Source organism: Triturus cristatus, chromosome 7 (assembly GCF_964204655.1).
Source record: "Triturus cristatus chromosome 7, aTriCri1.1, whole genome shotgun sequence".
In the NCBI taxonomy this organism is placed as follows: domain Eukaryota; kingdom Metazoa; phylum Chordata; class Amphibia; order Caudata; family Salamandridae; genus Triturus; species Triturus cristatus.
In genome coordinates, this window is record NC_140590.1 from 1074733521 (window position 1) to 1074756705 (window position 23185).

The following is a 23185-nucleotide window of genomic DNA, read 5'->3' on the forward strand; positions in this document are numbered from 1 at the left end:
CACTCAACATAGGTCAAGAATTAACTTTGTTGAGAAATCCCACAACGAAACACAATTTAAATGGACAGTATTGGCAAGCTTTAAGTCCTCAAAAACACCGACAGATATTGAGAGTGCATTACTACATAAGGAAGCATACTTAATTCTGAAATTTAATAGCGCAATGACAGGCCTGAATAGCATGACTGAGCTATCAAGAATATAAACACTACAATACCCATAATGCAATATTCAAGCTTATCCTAAAGCATTAAAGCTATGACCGCCCAAAATGAAGGCAAAAACTACACTTCCCATATATCTAAGTGAGAAGCCATATTTGGGTGCCTCCATTAGGAACTGCCCGAGCATCACGCGATAGGAAGAGATGAAAACAAATGCACGAAGAATGAGGTATGCCGCCCGTTTAATATCTTAAAAAATATACGAACAATAATCGACAAAAACGCTAAATGCGCTCTGATATTCTTCTTTCAGAAGACGCGAGTAACTAAACTGAAAGTCGGCATAAGAAGATGCGACCATGCAAACATTGCGCAGAGGTACGCCATAACCATAAATCTTTTTGACACATTGCTTTTGTGAATTAAACACTTAGCTAATAAAGCGAAATGTGTTTCAGCATTTGAAAAAATATCGGACCGATTAGCAAGGACTAAGAACGATCGAGAAAAGAAAGCACCCCGTCTTCAGGTATACCAAAAAGCTTTTTAGTGATACACATTAGCGATTTACATGTGCTAAAAGAGCATAAATGAACTAACATCACATTAACATTCTTTGACAGTACGGCCCCAGCAATACAAATTGAGACGAGCAGTATTAGGAATTGCTCAGCTGTAGCATAAGGTAGGAAAAATGGTGACATATAATGTAGCTCAAAAACGGCCATCAGTACGTAAACAAATAGTGTGAGACAATGTATAAATACTGTCCCCATTTTTAAACAGACACAAGCGCACGAGTCGAGACGAGGAACATCACTCGGAAGGTAGAGAAAAAAAACACCTGTGAGAAGGAAACAATGAAATAAAAGAAGGGAGTCTAAATTATTAATTCGAAAATCTTTTTCTTATACATCTATTTCTTTAGACAAGCAACACCGCTGTTAAACTCAAGAGCTCTGACGAGAGTCCCAGTATTAAATGCCCGAGACTCGAAACGCGTTGGCACATGATAAGAACGCAGAGGAATGTTAAATTTAATTTAGTCTGTGTATGGAGGATAGTTCCCTGTATGAGACACTGAAGTGTTCCCTGTGTTTCCCCCTTCCTTTGTTTAAATCTAACGCGAAAGCCCTTTGAGACAGCTAAGGATCAGCATTCAGATTCTGTTGCTAAGGTTAGCACAATAACATTTAAACTGTTGGATGTTTATTTATTAATGTATTTTTTTCATTGTATTTAGTCAAATTAATTGTTGTTGTTTAATGTTATGTGAATTAACAATGCACATATGGACTTTTGCATGTAGGCTTTTCGGTTTTTTTCTGTGTTGAGTATATATTGAAAGTACTAAAGAAGTTTAAAGAAAAGGTAAAAATAAAATACCGGTGCAAACTAAAATTAATGGTTTTGTCCAAGCGTTAATCAAAACGCACTTATTGAAATAAATCGGGTTCAGGCCTATGCCCCCTTTTTTTGTCTTATATATAAATACGTCCCTGCCAGAACCTAACCTCTTGGGCCTAAATCCCTAGTGATTAACTTTCTAACAGTGGCATTTTCAGAATTGTGACTTAAAAGGTACCATACTGCCAAATTGAAGGAGGAGAGGTTGGGGTGTAACATTTGTCCTCCGAATTTCGTAAAGAGGTCTGGCCGGCATGTTAGCCTGAGATGTGAATGAAGCGACCAGTGAAGAAGGTCGGGGAGCCACGTATGTCTTGGCCACTCTGGTGCAATGAGGATCATCTTGGCTGTCGTGGATGCTAGTTGAACAGGACTGCCGGAATCAGCGGAATTGGTGGAAAAGCGTAGAGAAATTTGTTGGACCCATAGGGCATTCATTAATGATTCTGGATGGTAAAACCTGGTGGCGAAGTCGTTGATTTTCTATTTTCTGCTGTGGTGAAAAGGTCAATAGAAGGTGTGCTCCACAAGCGGAAGATATCTTGTATGACATCTTCTTTCAACACCCATTCATTGTTTTCTTCAATAGCCCTGCTTAGCGCATTCGCTTGGACATTCTGAACGCCTTGAAGGTGAGTAGCTGTTTGTTATCTTCAGTTTCCTGGTGAGGAGCCAGTGCCCGATCATCTGGGACTCTTGTGACAGGGCTCTGGACCTTGTTTCCCCCTGCTTTTTCAGACAGCACATGGTGGTTGTATTGTCCATCTGAACAAGCCAGCTGTCGGCTGTGAATGGCGGGTGAAACGCTTCGAGTGCCAGATGGACTGGCGGAGCTTTAGGAGATTGATGTGGTATGTCCTCTCCTTCTGAGACCATGAGCCTTGTATTTGCAGGTGGCCCATGTGGGCTCCCCATCCGAGGAGCGAGGTATCTGTCACGATGGTCTGTGTTGGATCATGTTGGTGATATGGCATCCCCTGCAGGATGCTCGGAGAACACCACCATTTGAGCGACCTGATGGCATGAGGGGAGAGAGTGATCTTGCCTTCCCATTTTCCTGATAACTGGTCCCACTAGTCTTCCAGACACTTCCGGAAAGATCTCATGTGGAGGCGAGCGTTGGAACTTAGAAAGATGCAGAGGCCATCAAAGTGAGAAGTGAGGCGATAATTTTGACTGTTGGACGACACAGTCGCTGGAGAGAGTGACAATTCTGGAGAATGGACGAGCATCATTCCTCCAAAGGGCACACCCTTGCGTGAATTGTGTCTATGGTAGCACCTGAGTAATGCAACTTCTGGACTTGTGTTGGCATAGACTTGAGAAAGTTGACTTGAAGACCCAACCGATGGAGGATTTCGCAAGTCCATTTGAAAGGTAGTTGGGCCTCTGGAAAGGTGGATGCCTTGATTAACCAGTCATCCAGGTAAGGGGAGACAAAGATTCAGTGTTTTCAAAGATGTGTGGCCACCACAGCCATGCACTTGGAGAATATCCTAGACAGTGACTTGAGACCAACGGTAGGACGGCATATTAGTAGTGGTCCTGCTCCACAACAAATCTTAGGAATTCACGATGTTTCTTAGTGATGGGAATATGAAAATAGGAATCGCGCAGGTCAATGGAGCAAAGCCAGTCTCCCTGGTGAAACTGAGGGTATATTTGGTGTAGTCAGCATCCTGAACTCCTCATTACGAATCCATTTGTTGGCGATCCTGAGGTCGAGAATGGGCCTGTACTCTTATTTGTCCTTTTTAGGTACAAGGAAGTACCTGGAGTAAATGTTCTTTCCCCATTCACTAAGGGGGACAGGCTCCACCACCTTCTTGTGACTCAGTGTCTACCTCCTTTTTTAGAAAGTCGAGTTGAGGGGTGGATGACTTTGGTGGAATGGACGGTGGTGGGGCCATATATCTGAGCATACCCATTTTTGACAGTATTCAAAACCCAGATGTCTGTCGTTATGGCCTGCCACTCCGCCAGGTAATATGAGATGCTTCCCCCTACCGGAGTGGGTAATGGAAGAGGATTCAATCCTTTGATTTTGGTTGTCGACCCCCCTGGTTAGGTTGTTGGGCCGCACATCCCCTTGCTGCTTGCGCTGATGTTGGTAGGACCTTTGGTGCTGCTGCTGCAATCTCCCAGTCTGCCACTGAGGAGTTTGAACCCTCTGTGAAGAGAAGCGATGGTGGTAGGGTTGGGACGATCTGCGATGGTCCTTGTATTTCTCAAACCCTACAGCTCTTAAAGTGTCCATCTCCATTTTCATCTTTGCCATTTCGTCATCAGCGTGAGTGCCGAACTGTGTTGACTCAGAAAATGTCAAGCTCTGGATACGCAGCTGAGCATCAGGATTTAATGATGTCAGTAGGAGCCATGCATGTCTGTGCAAGGACACTTCATGAAAGTAACCGTGAGCAACGAGGAGAGAAATCTGCCACTGCAATAATGATCTGCTTAGAGACCATGGCACCTTCTTGGAAGATTTCTAAAAAATCCACTGGATGATCTTTTACGGGGAGACATCGTTTACTACGAATGCGCTACAATGCATTACATTACAAAGCGGTTGTTGTAACGACCTTGTTGTTTCAATGCAAACCATTACTTCGCAAGTCTTTTCAACGACTTGCTGTAGGGGGCGCACTGGTGTTGAATTTACAATCCAACACCTTCCCTACTATTGCACAAACTGGAGTTTGAATAGTAACTAATACTATTCGTAAGTCCAGTGCGCCCCCTACAGCAAGTCGTTGTAATGGAGTGCGTGAAAAGCGCATTCGTAGTAAAGAGACATATTACTTTTAGAAAGTGTTCGACAAAATGTAGAATGGAATCCCACAAGGCTCTGTCGTATCTGCCCAAAAGGATTGTTGCACTGGCCGCCTTCATTGAAGTAGCTGCAGTGTTGCAGACCTTGTGACGCGAAGAATCCAATCTTCTACTTTCCTTATGTGGAGGGGAAGTGGCAAAAGGAGATGTGACGTGAGACTTGCAAGCAGCTAGAATTACCATGGAGTCAGGTGGTAGGTCAGAAGGCAGAAATAACAAACCTTGATCCAGAGGTCGATATTTTTTCTGGAGCCTGGAGGGCGCCAACTTTGTCACAGCTGGGGTAAAAAACAAGTCCATGGCTGGCTCAAGTAGACCCTGCACTAATGGGAGCCAAGGTCTTGAGGCTGTATTTTGGTGGAGCGTCTCGAAGATCACTGAGGTAGATGGTGTTGGAACAGCCATTGGTATGTTCAGCTTAGCTGCACCTCTCACCAGAACGTCTTGAGAGGTAGCTATGTCATCTACCTGTGTGGAAGGAGGTTGAGGAGAATCTAACAAGGTAGGGGAATAGTCCCTGGTGGAAGAGGACGTATCCCCATGATGATGATGGCGAGATCACAACCTTGATGTATAGCGTGATCTGTGATGCGAACAAGAATGCCGTGATCCAGTAGAGGAACACCCAGATGGATGATGGCCATGGCGTGAGCGTTGGCCCGACCTTGACCGGGAGCCCTTGGGGGCCGGAGTGCTCGGTACTTTCGGCACTGGAAGTGGTGAGATGCCATTTGCCAGTAGAGCTGGTGATGTCGACAACACTGGATGCAGAGGAGCCACTAGGGGTAAAGAGGCTGGTAGAACCGGCAACACAGGAGGGAGCGGAGCTGGTGGAGCCGGCAACTCTCTAGGAGGCGTAGGCCATAAAGGCAGAGATACAGTTGGAGAGATAGGAACAGGAGAAGATGGCACCTCTAACAGAGAAGGCAATCTGGAATGTTGCAAGTCAGATTACGAGAAGATTCTCCTTCTTTTAGAGGGGTTCCAAGATCTTCTTGACATCAAGGACATTTCTACGCTGAGTTCCACTGTCGTCTTGACGTTAATCGCCTTCTCAACGTCGCCCACCCCTTCGACTTATGGCTCTCGACGTCGAGTGTCTCCTTCTGGGCGATGGCGAATCAAAGTCCCTCGACGTTGAGGCACTTCTTGTCGTCGGTTAACGATGTGTAGATGGTCTCGATGTCGCAGGTGGGTGCCTTGATGTAGAGCGACGTTTGTGCGATGTAGAGCCAGTCCTCGATGACGAGCATGTCGGTGCCGTACCTCCTCTCGACGTCGACCGCCTCGACCGGGACTGAAAGTGTTCTCTTCCTTAAAAACAACTCAGACATTCCACGACCACTGGAGGTTGAGGGAAGAGCTCTGGTAGAAGAATTACCTTCCCCTCGCTCAGAGGTCCTACTGGCTTGTTGGCGTCTTATTTCCTTATTGCTTTGAAGGCGAATATTCTCCCTGTCATGCAGGGTTCGCCTGCAAAATATCTTGCAGATGTCACAGGAGGCAGGTAGATATAAAGATGACAGGGAGGTGATACAGACCTCATGAGGGTCTGTTTTGGTCTTTTTCCTGCCACAGAGAGGACATTTGTCAAATGAAGAAGGTTTTTCAATGCAGAAAAATACCGCCTTTTTTCTGTTAGAAAAAAGACAAAAATCACTAGAGGAAGACCAAATGTGTGGAGTGAAGCAGTAATCACAGATTTTTAAAGCTAGAGTTTGAAGAAAAAAACCTCTAAAAAGTTTGAGTTCAATGCTCCAAGGGTCCTATCAGCAGGACCAGGAAAAAAGAACTGTGGTAACTGCCTTTGGCTTAGCATGATGGGATATTGGAGGTCACACATTTCTTAAAGGCACAGTCTCCTTTTTCTTCCCTGATAATGGTAGCCTATGGGCTACACTGCCCTGCACATCCTTCATCCTTCTCTCACATTAAAAAGGGTTTGTGAAGGATTTTCTCTGTTACCTTACATAGTTTGTCATGCATTAGTTGAATGCTTCATTGTATATTCACCTTTTGTTGCAACAAGATGAAGACTTTTGTCTACTGTAGCCTATTTCTAAAGGCTGCATAATTACTTTCTTAAGGGACTATTCAAGGCCTTCCTGAAGAAAGGTGAACTTCGGCACTTAAGAAGATATATTGCAGGCGGGCCGGACTATTTTAACTTATGACTATACATGAAAATCCCCTGCGAGAGAATCTGACTTTACCATAAAAGACGGTCTTAAATAACAGTTCTTTAGACACCAAATTCAACATTCCTACCTGTTGGAAACTGAGAGGTATCACTTATTATATATAATAAGGTAACCCAATGTTATCCTATGGTAGAGGCAGGCCTTGCAGTAGTAAAAAACTAATTTAAGAGTTTTTCACTACCAGGACACGTAAAACTTAATAGTTCATGTCCAACTTTTTAAATACACTTCACCCTGCCGGATGGACTGTTTAGGGCGTACCCAATGGGTGACATATGTATTAAAAATAAAGGTATAGGTCTGGCGAAAGGTTTATTTTGCCAGGTCAAAATGCAAGTTTAAAACTGCAAAACACAGGCTGCAATGGCAGACCTGAGACATGTTTACAAGGCTACTTAAGTGGGTGGCACAATAAGTGCTGCAGGCCAACTAGTAGCATTTAATTTACAGGCCCTGGGTACATGTAGTACCACTTTACTAGGGATTTACAGATAAATTAAATGTGTCAATCGGGTGAAAGCCAAGTTCACCATGTTTATAGGAGAGAGCACAAGCCCTTTAGCACTGGATAGCAGTGGTAAATTGCGCAGAGTACTAAAAGCCAAGAAAAACGGGTTTAGAAAATGGGCAGAGAAGGAAAAAAGTTGGGGGATGACCATATAGAAAGGGCCAAGTCCAACATCAGCTGCAGCCAGGAAATTACAACTACATAACAAATTGCTGTTGGCAAAACAATATACAATCCCTCCCTAATGCGGCATAATAAGCATTCTCAAAATGTAAGTCTTCTACCCATACGGTTGTCACAGGGGTAACTAACTCAAAACACTTGTCTATAACAAAATACTGGTCTTCAGGCTTTAGAACAGTGTAACCATCTAACCTCAAAAGCCTATTGGCTTTTGCATATAATATTTACAATAATAATATGGCCTACTGCCATTGATGTAACATTTCTTATAACAAGGATCAGAAATATAGCCTTTGTCAATGGGTTATCACTAGAACCAAATCAGTCCTGCTGTGTTGAGCATAATCCGCCCCACAATGAAAAAAGTGCAATACAAGCACTTTTATTTACAATGGTAGCAGACTACTTCTGCCCAATCAATACCTGTACTAAAAATAATCCACATTTAACAGAGCCAAAGCTCATGTCTCAGTAGTGCTTCTTAAAGCTCTTTTATATGTTGATCCCATAAAGTTGTTTTAATGTAGTCTGACATGTAACCACTGCCATACCACAGGCTTGAATGTACGCATGCCCGGTCGTTAAATCTGCATGGTCTGGCCAATCCAGATACCTCATTTTTCAGCAAAATTGGCATGCAGATGCCCTATGCCGAACTGGGTGGAAACTCAGGAGGAGGAATTCTTTATTCTGTTCCAAAGGTTACAGAGTTCACTTCACGCAATAACTACCTTGATTGTCCATGCAGATTCCATGTTTACATCACCAAACTACACTTTGAATTGTTGGAGGCCAGGCTTGACAGATGAGTGCAAGTGTTGGCCAATGAATTGGGTCCATATGACAATGCCTGCATACGTACTACAAAAATGCAAATCACATATTTATTTATTATTTATTTATTTATGAAGTTTTATATAGTGTGAACAGGGTCCCGAAGGATATCAGAGTGCTTTACAAAAGGATGGAAGGCAGGTAATAAATGCAATATCGACATCAAGTGAGAATAACAAACATGAATAATTATAAAATTACAGGACAAGGGGTCAGAGGAGAGTAATACAATACTAGGTACATAGCAGGCTAGCATATGTACCTTAATGTGGTATGCTATATTTCATTAATCAATTGTGAATTTGGCTATGTACCTGAATGCATCCCAGTAAAGCTTTAGCAGTATTGCAAATTTACACACATTTTGAAAGAGTTTCCATACTGCTATCCTATGTTGTACACTGCACATTTTAGCCAAAACATTCTAGTAAGTATAGACTCATTCTGAAGTTGACACATCAAAGCGAGGATTTCGGGAAGTAGTAAAATCAGCTTTTACTGGTAATATATGTATAATTCTATCGAAGTCTTCTTGCATTCTTCCCACAAGAATAGCCTGGCAAATCTGCATTATCGCCTATCTGTGGAGTCCAGTTTTATCACTGTTCTTGCTTCCATTCAGTTGCATTAACCCCTTCAGTGCCCGCCCCTTTCCCCGCCCAGTGCCGGCCGTTGCATTAGCGGGCGGGGTCTATGACGAGCTGGACTCGTCATGGGCACAGCGCCACCGCGGCCCATGACGAGTCCAGCTCGTCATGGGCACTGAAGGGGTTAAAAACCGAGAATCAACGTAGCACCAAAATGTATGGATTTCAGCCTTACGTGATCTCAACTAATCCGAGATGCTTTGGTCCTTTTACTATCCAATTACCACTCTTATTTTTGAATGCTTGCTGGCTATTTTTGAATTAAACACTTTAGACTTCTATGAACTACTTAGGTTGTCTGGGTTTCCCTTTCAAATCAGAACCTTAACTCGCCCTCTACCACCTCTATTTCAAGTAATACAAATGGAGACCTATTTATCACCTGACCTAATTCACTTGTCACATACAGTGAGGCTTTGTCCTTGCAATCTGACAAGTTTCATATATAAGTGGGCCTGTTACAAACACTAGCAAATTACAGTTTCTATTCGGGGAAAAGCTCACGTCTCTTATTGACAGCAGGGTTAAGAGGCCTAAAATAAACTACGTTTCTGTAACTGTTCCCTAGTTATGTTCACGAAACTGGAAGATCACTCCAAGAAAGAGCAGTCAGCAACAATGCAATTGAGAGTTGAGTTGCAAGCAAGACCACTGGGGCAAGATGCAAAATTATCAGCGCATTCTCAAAAGGTTTTTACTTCAAATTTCACTGAAAAGGATGCTTGGAATTGGGATATTTCTCCACCCCTTTCATCTGAGCCCATAGCAGTCATCACTCGTGCAACAGCTACAGAATCCTCAGATCTCAACATTCCACTGCCAGGAAAATATGTAAATAAGTATGCTGCATAAAAAATGTAAACACTCTTACTGCATAAAACATCATCAACAAGGATGAAGGGAATGGGGACAATACTCTTGCCGTTGAGTGCACAAGTCTCTACTGCTAGAATAGACCCAGAAAAGGCAAAACCTATAATCGGAGGCATCCCCTTATCCACAGGAAGAATCACAAAAGGTTAAAGAAGTTATTAAACTATGATAAGAAAGGTATTTTTCTGAACTCCATAAGGACTATCAGGTGCATACATCAAGAAAGCTTTTGCGAGTCCTTAATTGCGGTTATTAAGGAATCGCAATTAAGGGCTCTCAAAAGCCTATGCATGTAGGAATTGCTATTAAAGTAGCGATTCCTAAACATACCTTAATTGCGACTCGCAATTAAGGAATGGCTTCCCATTCATTCCTATGGGCCTATAGGCCCATAGGACTGAATGGGAAATTGAATGCGAAATTTGCGAGTACCAATAGGTACTCGCAAATTGCACATTCAATTTCAAGGGTTCAAAGGTGTCAAACTGACACCCTGTTGCACCCCTGAAATTGTGATGTGCACCCATGTTGCGCACACACATGCCTCAAGGGCATGTATGTGTGTAACCTGAAACCTTGAAAAATGCACTTTAGTGCATTTTTCAAGGTTTTTGTAAAATACAGACCAGAGTAATTTCTCTGTATTTTGTGTCCCCAAATAGCAAATTCGCTATTTCTAAGTGCTTCTAGCATTGTATTTAAGGAATCGCAAATTGCGATTCCTTAAATGCAATCCCAATTTAAGAAATCGCAATAAATTGCGATTTCTTAAATTGCGAGTGCCTTATACTTTAATGCATCGCAAAAGGCCTTTTTGGGGGTGCAAACGGCCGATTTTTGCAAATCGCACCGTTTGCGTTCGCCAAAACCTTTGATGCATGTGCCCCTATCTGCGTTAACGATCCAATATCAGTAGGAACTTATACTATATTGTTACGTTCCACTGGTGTCTCCCAATTGTAGAAACAAACTTTGGTGTAAATCACAGATTCATCAGCTTCCCATGCCATACAATGGTTCCATCTATAAGAGATGAAGTCCCCTTTTCTCGCATTAGTAGCACTATAGGTAGGGAAATATTAACACCTTTTCTTCAGTCAATAAGCAATTCATTAAACCCACTTGGTCTTTCTTTTTACTCTATTCAGACCGGAAGCACCAGACTACAAACACTTCCTGGTCTCCCCAGGAAGATTCTAAAATGCATATTAACTATAGCCTTATCGTACTGATCGATCAACACCCATATAGTAAGATCCAATGCGGTGAAGATCTCCTGAACCTCTCAAGCCCTTTTTACATAAGCCAATAAACCCGATGAGATTAAGTTAACTGAGCTCCTCTATCTCCCATTTGACATTTTCATAACCACGACCACCTACCCAGCACTAGACAAGAAAATTACAATTCGACTTTTATTTTGTCTCTTACCCCCAAATGTTTGCTGTTGCATCCAGATTATGAGTCACAGGTGTTTGAAGACCTATTGAACGGGGGTAGAATCATTAAACTGTTGTCTATCTGCCCCTGTGTCAGTCGTCTGACCATCACGGCTATGGACTATACTGGTTTTATTCTTTGAAACTGTAAGAAATCAAACTTTGACACCAAAGCCACTTGGCATTCTGACAAAATAGCATTGGATCTATCAGACATCAGCATCTTTAGAATTGGGGCATGCTCTTCAGACAATCAAACAACCAAAATCTCCCTCCCAATTTCTCATAAAGGAAAAAGAAACGGCTAATGTAACACGCCAAGTGACTTTGGTAGGAAAAGCCGCTCATCCGTCCTGAAAGACAGCCAGTGCCCAGGCAACCAGTCGCCAGTGTTTAATGACTGAATACAAATTCATCTTGACTAGTCTCAAGTAAGATGGCTGGTTAATTCCAAATCTAGATTAAAAATATGCAGGAGCTGGATTGCAACCACAGATGCACAAGTACAGCAATCGTCGTGTTAGACACTCCTCCACAGTGCAGCAAACTGTTTGACTTTATTTTTATATTATGGAATGTTGCAGGCCTCAACTATACCTTTAAGAACCTCTGAATGCTTACATTTCCTTGGTAAATATATTACCACGTGCTTGCAAAAAACTTGAACCAATCATATCAATTTAAATTAATATAAAGGTTGCAACCCCCCCCACCCTCCCCACAACTGCCCATGATCTACATAAGGGAGGGCCAACTGGCAGTCTGGGTACCTTCATCTTTAATTGTTTAGCAGGTGCTTTCTGCCGTTTCTCTTGTGGCACAAGTCCAATAGTATCTTAGTAGTCAAAAGCACTGGCTGACTCAAGATAAAGAAATTGATTGTTGTAACACTCTATATTCACACCAATATGAAATTAAACCTATTATTGATGACTTCGAATTTGTTCTAGGAAAGGTGGGCAAAGACTGGCTGGACGTTGCATTAAACCTTGTAGGGGGCTTGAAATAATCTCACAATAACACCAATAGATGACCGATCAGATGAAATTTCTTTAGAAAATCCCAACTCATGATATCCTAAAACAAAGGCACAACACAATTAACAGAGAACTGCTCCACTCATTAAGTTCTGCAGGCTGTAAATAGTGGTTTTCCACTTGATCACCAAACAAATTCACTTACATCTCCCATAGAGGCATGCTGGTCTTGATTATATCTTTATTCAATTGGATCCTTTTGCTTATTGAAGTGAAGTTAGCATCATTCCTTTGATACATGGGCTCACACATGAGTCTCCAACCCAGAACAGGAATGGTCACCGCAAATCTAGGGATGCCAGTTGTACTAGCCCACCGAGAAAGGACTTCAATTGTCCTTAAGCTGGCAGGCACCCATCAGAGCACTCAAAGATAATTTCCAACAACTAGTCGCAGAACATGAATGGTCAGTAGAAGATTACACTTGAGAGTATATTGTTGCTTATATGTAATAAAGTCGACATTCAAAATGTCAACTACATTAAAGTCTAGGTGAAATGGTTGAGATAACAATGTTGTACCCGTTATTATTGCATATGACAATTTAAATGTTTTTGAATTTTAAGTCATTTTTATTACATGGAATCTTACATGCATCTAACTGAATGCTAATAACCCCCTTAACTGTTCCGATCCCTGAACCCATAAAACCCAAACTATCCCTTAATGCTGCCCTTCCCTGAACCCTAGACAATCTTTACTTCCTGTTAGCCCTACCAACTCCTTAATATTCTTTAAAGTTACCCCTTCCGTGAACCTAAACCCCTTGCTACTCCTTACCACTATGTTTACCACAAACCTAAAGGCCTCTCACTACCCTTAATGCTACTCTTCCTTAAACTCTACAAACTCGTTACTACCCCTTAACACTACCCATCCCTAAATCATAAAAGTACCTAACTACCCCAAGACAATTAATTCCTGAACCCTACTAATTCCTTACTACCTCTTAAATCTACCTTTCCTTGAACCTAAAAACACTTACTTACCCTTACTGCGACACTTATGTGAACCTTAACAATACCTGTACCACCACTTAATGCTAACCTTGCCTGTACCCTAAAAACACTTTAATAACCTTTTATGATACCATTCCCTAAACCTAAAGACCCGCTACTTCCCCTTGTTGCCATCCTTCCCTGAACTACTACCCTTTTATGCTGCACATTGCTCAGCCCTAAAGACCCTAAAATACCCCTTAGTAATACCCTACTCTAAACTAAAAAATATCATTTACTATCCCTCAATGCTACTCTTAACGTATGTAAAAACCTCTTACTTACCTGATTCCAACTCTTGCCTGAACCGTAAAAACCCTTACTATCCCTTAACACTAATTTCCTTGAAACCGAAAATTACTTACTATCCTTTTCCGCTACCTATCCCTGAACCCTAAAAACCCCAAAACACCCCTTAATGCAGATCACTAAAAGCACCTAACTACCCTTTAACATAAATTCCTGAACATTACCAACCCCTACCTACACCTTAACAGCTTTCCCGAGTGCTAAAACCCCCTAATTGTCCCCCACCCCTTAACCAGATCACAATAAATGTTCCCCTTTACCTTAGCATGAAGATTCCCTCTTGCTCCTGCTTCCATTACACTTATGTTTGCCCTGTAAGGCATATTATGTTTTGATTTTTTTTTTTTGCAGCCACAAATTTTCATTCAATTTCTTCAGGAGACATTTTGACAGCTTTTTTGCAGTCAAATTTTCCGGAAAATATTTTGACAGCAAACCATATTTTTAACAGCTTACCGAATTTAGCATCCTTTTCCTCTGCACCTTTCAGTAGTGGTAAATATAATACACTTTCTATTTGCAGCGGGTTTTCCTGGTGATCTAAGATGGAAACATTGTGTAAAGAAAAACAAATTAGGCTTCAAATAATGCATAATTAAAAAAAGTCACTAATATAAGAAAAGAATACAGGAAGTCAATTTACAAAGCAAAGAGGGCGTGTTATGACCGGCTTTTGCAAATGTTTTGCTATCCATAATCCTAGAGATTCCAACAGACTTTGGAAACTCATTAACATGCTCAATGCAGACATATAAGTCTCAATAAAATATTGTCTCATCGGAATCTTGGGGAATCTACATAGCCAGCTTTTATATTTAAAAAGGATCCACAAAGACACTTTTGTTGCCCCCGTGCACTGGCCCAGTAATTGTTTCAAACTACACAGTAGTTAGTTGCTTTTGAAAGTCATACTGATGGCTTCACATGCCACGCTGGCCTGCCTCCCGCCCTGCTCAAACCTGAAGCGAGCTTTTGGTCTCATTTTTGGCTCCTCTCTATCGCACATGCCTTGAACATTCTGACATCCTGAATTTTTTGAGGGACCTGATCATGTGTGAAAGGTGATCCCTTTATCGCTAGAAATTATGCCATTTTAGATTTTGAACCAACATTTTATGTATATTTGCTCTTGAAGGATCTACAGGCATGGTCTGACAAGAATCATTTGATTCTACCCCTGCAGACTGGATTATGACCTTCTTGCAGCATCCCAGACAATAAAGTAATTTTGAGTAAGGTGGTGTCTTTATATTAAAATACCTGGGTTCAGATCCAGTTGGGGCTAGACATGCATTGCCGCTCATATTAAACAACCGTGGCCTCAAGCAGGCATGTGTGCTTGTCCCTCTGCTACACAGTCTGTATACTGCCTATCTTGCCCACCAGCTACACTTTGTGAGCTTATTTTACCGCAAACTGCATAGTTTCGACAATATGCAGTTGACGGCGTTATCTGATATCACTGCTTATGGACTGCAGATGCCTATGAATGCTCTCCAAAGCTTCAACTGTGTTAGCAAACTAGAAGTCAACATCAATAAAATGGTCTTTAGTACAAATTCAGTTCAAAGTCACACCGGGTCTCTAGGTGAGAAATTCATTGAACGTGTCAACCTAGAACTATATGAGAGTTTGTTTAGATTCTTTAGGCAGTACTAAATAACACCATTCACACTGAACCAGAGAGCTCACACTATAAACTTTGCCAGACATACATTTATTTCCAACTATCCAGCCAATCTACCAAAGCATTTCCTGATTACTCAGGTGAAATTCCTCTCAGCTCATACTTACACCAATGACACCTTCCCGGGCACGTTTGCCAACTGGTTGGCTTGTGCCCAACATGCCTTTTTTAGATAGTTACGTGACCTATCTCAATTGTTTATGTAATGTTGGATTGGATTGGAATGGAAAGTATTTCTACAGGGTAAGATTTGCTCCAGTTGACACTGTCAAAGCTCAGATCTGAAGCAGGATCCAGCACAACTTCAGCGTTCATTCTCACTGTCTCTGTCAACTTTACATTTTTCTGAATCTACGTCAAGTACTTTGAATTATCCTGATCTTAAATATCCAGTCAAGCACCAACTACATTTATGTTCATACTTGCAGACTGCTTCATCAACCTATACTCCACAGTTAGGTTGACCTCAAACCCCAGGTATAACAATCCCACTTACCTAATACACTCGGCACAAATGTTATAGGGAGAGATTAATGTTAACATATTAGATTATAGAGATGGATGGCAACTGTACAAATGGGTGATTGATAACTGTTGGCTTTGATGGAGCAGAAACGAAAACCTTGACATTGTTTGCTCCATGGTGGTCGTTACTTGTGGAAATCACTTTCACTTGCTGCCAATGTCAACATGCTCAGTTCATCTCTAGAAGTGTTTGTGAATAATACTGCTTCCCAGCTGCTGAAGAGGGCTGTCAAATAGTTTGATGATTCAATTAGATCATTAAAGGCCCACAATGTTCCCCTAAGACACAGGGTGCTGACAGAATCTAAAATAAGCGTTCATTTTATATTTCATTTATTGCACCTAGAATATATTTAGGAAACATAAGTGTTTAAGCATTTTATTGACATGTTTTATTAACCATACTATACAAATTACAGTGCCCCAAGAAAGATCTTGAAGATGGGTCAGCCAGCCAACAGGGGTTGCCAGGGCTCAGCAAAAATAGTACAAAATATGCAAAAACTGCTAACCTACTTGCTCCCAAGGAAAAGAAGGACCACAAAATGATGGGGTTGTAAAATGTTAATTCATATAGCAGAGGTATGACGTTTACCTGTAATCAGCTTCACATAGGTTAGAAACATTTGACAGTTGGTGCCTCTGTGAGGAGAACGTGTTTATTGTAAGTAAGTACTGCCCTACGGCACCACATTAGGCAAAAGCAACTGGGAATACCAATGAGGAGTGGGAGCTAGGAGTCTCTGCTCCTCATTGGAGAGAGTTCAGGTCAGATAATTAGGTGGTCGACAGACTGTATATAAATGCCATGGCTTTTTCTGTGAACTGAATTTGTGTGCTCCAATATCCTTTTCAGTGGTATGTGAATGAAATTATTATATATGTTAACATTGGCTACAGATGGTTCCCAGTCTCACCACGGGGAATATTCAAGCATGTTAACATATGAAAGTTCCAGTGCTGCAGTAGCTGTTCTTTTCATTTGAAAATACGTTGATATCTTGAATACTATCATCTCTTGTGAAATGGCTTCCTCACAAGTATATTTTTTCTTCTTACCAGCTGCCCCAGAGATGTTGGGGTCTGGTTGGGATTCTGGTTGTGTTCTAGCCTGCTCCTAGGGCAGGTTTTTTGTTACATTTAGAGGTCAAGAACCGCCTGGATGCAAAGCCCAGAGTTGGTCCTCAGCCAATCTGTTTTTGAGGCCATTTGTCCTCTGGTATTACATCCCATCTTTGAGGCTGGTGTTGTAAGCAGTCGCGGCGTCAAATAAACATCTGGAAGTAGAACTGGACTGGCATATTAACTTACCCCACCAGTCATTCAAGCAGGGGTTGAATGAACAAATCAAGCAGATTTTCGGGTGTATATACAAAGCCAAATTTAGGTTGCGCAATCATGCATGGGTGACCATCGACACATGCTTGGCACCGATCGGGTAAACCTATATGAACACTACCTTAAGAAATTATATAAAAATAAAAGTGCTCCAAGCCAGACTTAGGTTTCTATCATCAATTTATCGATGTTCTTGCAAAATGGCACCAAGCAATGAAGAACAAGGATTGTAGGCTTTGTCAACCTCTACAGGAAGGCTTTCTCCATATTCTTTGTATTTGCCCAGTTTTACTGCCTTGATGCAAAATCTACCTCTGAAACAACTTTAATTCAAACAGCATTAGATCTTGTCACCTAGCAATCCTATTCTGTATGAAAGGTTTAACACCATAAACCATAGCGTGTTTAGCAGAATTTATTCAAAAAGAGGAGTTACTTTTCAAACAGACCACAACTAAAATGTCAGGAAACATAATGGAGTCAGTATACTAGCTGCGTCCATGATTGGTTACCAGCTTTAGTGCCAAAATGCCAGGAGTGTGAAAATTGACAGATTTCATGAACATCATACAATTTGCACAACCAACCACAATGCAGAACCTCAGTCTGTCGACGACTACTAGGGCGTTGAATATGCATAAAGTCTTCCATTCAGAACTGCTTAATCAAAGTGGAAACTCATTTTTGAAGATCTTAGATGCTCAGCATCAACAATGACCAAACCAACAACCTGCGACCATCCCACTTCCATCTTACTTATGTTGCACATGATATGGCTGCCATCACTTGGTGGAACAGAACTTTGATAATGCTGGATGAACTGCACCGCAGCAACTTGCTGTGTCATAATGAATGATGATGTAATGCACTTCAGCTTTTGTATCACAATGAACGTATAAATTCAGAATTCATGTCTAATACTGTCAGTGATAGAACTGGTGTCAGCGAGGCGCCACATATCTTTTTACTGCACATCACCCTAGATGGAAGTATGGCACTTTACCTTTTGTTGGACCTGGACTCCGATAACTACTGACAAATTGTATTTTAGCTTTTTACTGTCCTTCAATTAGCGCTAGTGCATTGTTGTTATATCCTGCCCCGTTGGTCTGGTCTGGTCTTGTCCTCCCCTCCTCTCTTGTCACCTTGGTTCCCTCTTAGAACTCTCAGGTGGAGGCTGCTTTGGAATGTTGACACTGCACCTCCCCTGTAAGAGTGGCGCCTAGGACTGGCAAGCTGAAGGTGCTTTGGATTATTCTGACTAATAAAAAACTTTCTACTTACCTTCGGAGTTCTTACTTACTTCATTTTGGCGACAAGCTTAGGGATGCTGTGACAGGGAAAGCGCTGCACCTTCCACTGTTGATTTTCGCCTTGTCAGTCGTCTGGAGGTCCTCTTCAAGACAGTGTTCCTGCTTTCTTCAAGTTTCAAGAGGTGACCGTTTATGCCGTCTCTGTTGTCCTTTCAGGTGGTGAGTTATTTCTGCTGACTCTGTTCCTGCAGAGGTTGCGTGCCAGTAAGGACGCTTCACTTCTCTGTTGAGAGTGATGTTGGGTCTTCCTTGTGTTGCTGCATTCTTATGGCGAAGCCCTGCCTGGTCATAGCATCTAGTCCATGCATGTCACAGTCCTTGGCAGATGTTAGAGGAGCATCCTACTCTTCTGTTCGTGCCAGCCTCTGTGGTTCTCTTGGTGGATTCCTTCCTGGCAGCGCTTTGGCAGCATTTCAGGTAGGTTAAGGAGCATTCACAGTCGCGCGGCAGCTTGGAATTCCGCCGCTCTGTCTCACGCTGTCATTGTGCTCCAGTTTGTTACGGATAGCATTGGTGGCAGGGCATGAACTTCAGAACAGCCGCCCACTCCTTGAGTGTTTGTTAGGCTCCAGTGTCTCTGACTGGCGGTTTCCTCTCACCGCTTCCCTCAGCTGTTCAAGGGCGGCGGCTGTGCAGCAGTATTTTTCATCAGCTGTTGGAGCGCTGTCTGGAAGTTCTTCATTCTCACTTCAGCGCTCAGTCATTTTCATCTTAGAGCTGTGAAGTCTCATCACGGCAGTGTTTTCCAACGATATTTCTTTATGAGGCAGGCTGCACTTCTTGTAGAATCCGTGTAGGGAAAGTTTCCTCAGTCTCCTCACAGGAAGTTCCCGTCCTCCACCCAGCTCTCTAATTTCACAGCTTCCTGGTGGCAGTTCATTGTCATAAAAGAAGGACTGCTACATTCACAGAGGAGTTTATTTTCCAGAGTTTTCTAAATTTTCAGTTACATTCACTATTGTCAGTGACATTCTTTGTTTTATTATTGGTTTTCCTCTAGCGTGATTCACAATATTGTGCATTCCATTTTTCATAAGGTATAGTTCCATCTGCTTTTGTTGTTTGTCAGGTCCAGCACTGTTCAGTCTAGAAATTCAGCACTCCATTATTCTTTTTCTTTACCCTCTGTTCAAGTTACAATGGCAGGTGCAGGCATGAATCAGTCACCCCCCTTTTTAACTGAGGTAGGAGAACCTGACATACCTTGGCGAAGGTGGGAGGGTATCTTTAAATCATACCTCATAGCTATTGGGGGAGGTAATTTTTCGTCAATAAGAAAACAGCACATTCTCTTGCACAATTTGGGTATTCAAGGTAGGAAAGTCTATGAGGATATTACAGGAAGAATGATTGATGAGGAACCTACTGAGGAAGAAGCAGGAGTGGATGTATATGAGTACACTTTAAGGAATTTAGAGTCGCACTTTAAAGAAAAAATAAACGTTGTCTTGGAGAGACAAGTTTTTCGAAAGAGGTCAAAGAAATAATGAGAAAGTTTCCTCATGTTGCAGCTTTAAGAGGCATGTCAGCCACTTGTGATTTTGGAGCTCTTACGGATTCCCTCATCAGGGATCAATTAGTTAGATGCACTAATGACATGAAGGTACAGGAAGAACTACTCACCAGAAATCCTGATCTTTCTGAAGCTAGAAGTATAGCTAAGGGCTCAGAACACACAGCATTGTGCATTAAGGAGATGAAGACTTCTGCGGTGTTGAATAAAGAGAAAGGAGAAGCCAAAAACTCAGTCAGTGAGGAAGTTGTGTGTAAAGTAGGAGAGAAGAGTAAAGAGGTTTCCCGTAGTAAGTCAGATAGCTTCCAGTGCTTCCGATGCGGTAGTCCCAGCCACTTAGCTAACCATTGGAAATGTCCTGCTAGGAGTGTGGTGTGCAGGAAGTGTAAAAAGAAGGGTCATTTTTCAAAGGTCTGCAAAGCGTTCAGTGCGAGAGTACACTTGATTAAAAGTCCTGAACTGGAGACGGAGAAGAATAAAGCATATGTCTTTCTGATAGACCAAGGGGAGATGGAAGGAAAGGATACAATATCCCACATGTGACATATGTCTTGATGGTGAAAAATTGCAAGTATATGCAGACTCATGTTCCCCTTTTACTCGCATTGAGAAAAAATTGTTTGAAGAAAAGTTTGCAAAACATAATGTCAAGTTAGAAAATGCTGATATTTGTCCTTCTGGGTACAACAAAGAACACATTCCTTTAGAGGGGATGGTGAGAATGAGAATTGTGTTCAAAGACAGGCACACGGTGGGGAAGGTATATGTTACTAAACAAGGTTCAAGCTTATTGGGGTGGAAACACCAGAAAGAATTGGGGATCACCCTGGACCCCAACAATGTGGACCAAGTGTTGTTAGTTGAACCTCCTGTGATAAGAGGTAACCTCACCAAAGAGTTTCCTGATGTATTTACTGAAACATTAGGAATGTTGAAACATTATATGCATAAAATCGTACTTAAAGAAGGAGCTTGCCCTGTAATACACAAAACTCGCTCAATTCCACTACACATGAGGGAACCTTTAAGGTTGGAACTACAGAAACTTGTCAACCAGGGTGTCATTCAAGAAATTGAGAGTTCAGATTGGTTGGCACCCATTGTCCTCACCACCAAGGACAATGGGAAGAACATTCAGGTTATGTGTGGACTTGAGGGATTTAAATGCTAACATCATGGTTGACAGACATCCTTTACCAAGGATACTTGAGATGATGAGTACCATTCAAGAGGCCAAGTTTTTTAGCGTACTTGATTTATCCTCGGCCTATCATCAGGCCAATCTTCACCAGGAGTCTCAGCTGTTAACTGATTTCACCACTCCATTTGGCAATTTTAAGTTCTTGAGGATGCCTTTTGGGCTGGCGTCAGCCGCCTCAGCTTTTCAGAGAATAATGCAACATATTCTGAAGGATTGCATTAAAACTATGTGTTTTCAAGATGATATACTAATAAATGATTCTAGCGAACTTGAGCACAATTCAAATGTTGGTATGGTGTTGAACAAACTTAAAGAGGCTGGGTTCACAACAAAAGAAAGCAAGTGTAAATTAGGTGTGACATCTGTTGACTATCTAGGTCACACGATTTCTGAGGAGGGCATTAAGCCTAAAATTGACTTGGTAGAAGCTGTGAGAAGAGCTCCCACATGCAAAGAGGAGATCCTGTCATTTTTGGGTTTGGCAGAGTATATGGCCCAATACATAAAGAATTTGTCAATATTGACTCAACCTCTAAGGGACCTGCTAAAGAACAGTACTACATTTGTTTGGGACGGGGATCAAGAGAATGCATTTGAAAGCATAAAAAAAGCTATTATTTCTGCTCCATACATTGGAAATTTTAGAGTGGAAAGAGATACCATCATATCCACTGATGCTAGCAGCAGAGGAATTGGGGCTACACTTTCTCAGAGAATTAACAACAAGGTGAAGGTGGTGGTCTTTGCCTCCAGAGCCCTTACGGGAGCTGAATCCAATTATTCTACTGTGGAAAAGGAGGCATTGGTCGCTTTGGGTCAATAAAACATTTCAAATTCTATGTTTGGGGTTTACCATTTGAACTATGCACAGATCACAAACCGTTGGCGTCTTTGTTCACAAAAAAAGACATGGAGAACATGACCCCTCTCATTGCGAAATGGGGTTTAGGCCTTCAAGGTTTTAATTTCAATATGGTCTATATACCGGGGGCAAAGAACAATGTTGCTGATTTTCTTTCCAGGGCCCCTGTGGTGGGAGAAGGGGATAGCTCCTACCCCAAAGAAGTGATTCTGGAAATTACCCTTTCTGCTGTGTCACAAGATCAATGGGATCTCCATATGGAGCAAGATGGAGTCCTTAAGAAAGTCAAAGATTATGTCATCAAGGGGTGATCCCGCAAATGCAAGGACTTACCTGAGGAAGTGAAGACATTTTGGAATGTAAGGGATGAGTTGTCGGTTGAGGGGAATATTCTTCTCAAATCAGACAAGATAGTTCCACCGGGAGGGTTAAGGAACCACATTATAGATCTTACTCATGAAGGACACTTGGGGGGAAGTCTCAGTAAGGCAAGATTAAGATCTAAGTACTGGTTTCCCTATATAGGTCAGTTGAAGGAAGAGAAGGTGCGTGACTGTCATGCCTGCAGCCTTAGTGACAAATCTAAAAGTCTGAGGCAAATTCCCCTTATTCCAGTTGAAGTTCCCACAGTTCCATGGGACAAGTTGGGACTGGATATTGCCGGTCCTATCCACGCATTGGGACCTCAGGACAAGTACCTGTTTGTACTCATTGACTGTTATTCCAAATGGATCACACACAAGTTTGTGAACAAGATCAACACAAAGTCCTTCACTAGCTTTTTAAGTGAAGTGTTTTCCAAGGAAGGTATTCCATCCACGATTATCACAGACAATGGTGTACAGTTTATTTCGGATGAAATGAAGGCGTTTCTTAAGGATATGTCTATTGCACATGTACGCACGCCTTCATACTGTCCTAAGGCAAATGGTGAAGTGGAAAGAGCAAACCGAATGTTAAAAGAGACTATACAATTAGCAGTTGCTTCTGGTAAACCTATTGAAGAGGCTGTTAGAGACTTGCTATGGTCATACCATACCACACCCAATCTCACCACTGGGCATTCTCCTTTTGAGCTCTTGAGAGGAAGGAAGGCAGGTCCCAAGTTCTCTCCCAATTGGCTGTGCCAGAACAAAGAGGTCATTGTTGACCCGGAAGAGTTTAGGATGAGGGTGGCAACTAAGCAACAAGGGCACAAAGAGAAGTGCGACAAGAAATGGGGTACAAAAAATAAGTCCTTGAAGCAGGGGCAATGGGTATTGATCAGAAAACCCTATGTGGCAGGCAGCAAAGGTGACAAATTCTATGCTCCTG

The 23185-nt window shown here is 42.0% G+C and overlaps 1 long non-coding RNA gene across 1 annotated transcript in view; it reads left to right on the plus strand.

Annotated features, from left to right (window-relative positions):
* Positions 1-301: 301 nt before the first annotated feature.
* The window catches only part of LOC146811112 (uncharacterized), a 36127-nt gene continuing 13243 nt past the window's right edge, over positions 302-23185 (plus strand). The window contains exons 1-2 of the long non-coding RNA XR_014965779.1: positions 302-393; positions 478-542. This is a non-coding gene — a long non-coding RNA (uncharacterized LOC146811112). The remainder of the gene's footprint in view (positions 394-477; positions 543-23185) is intronic.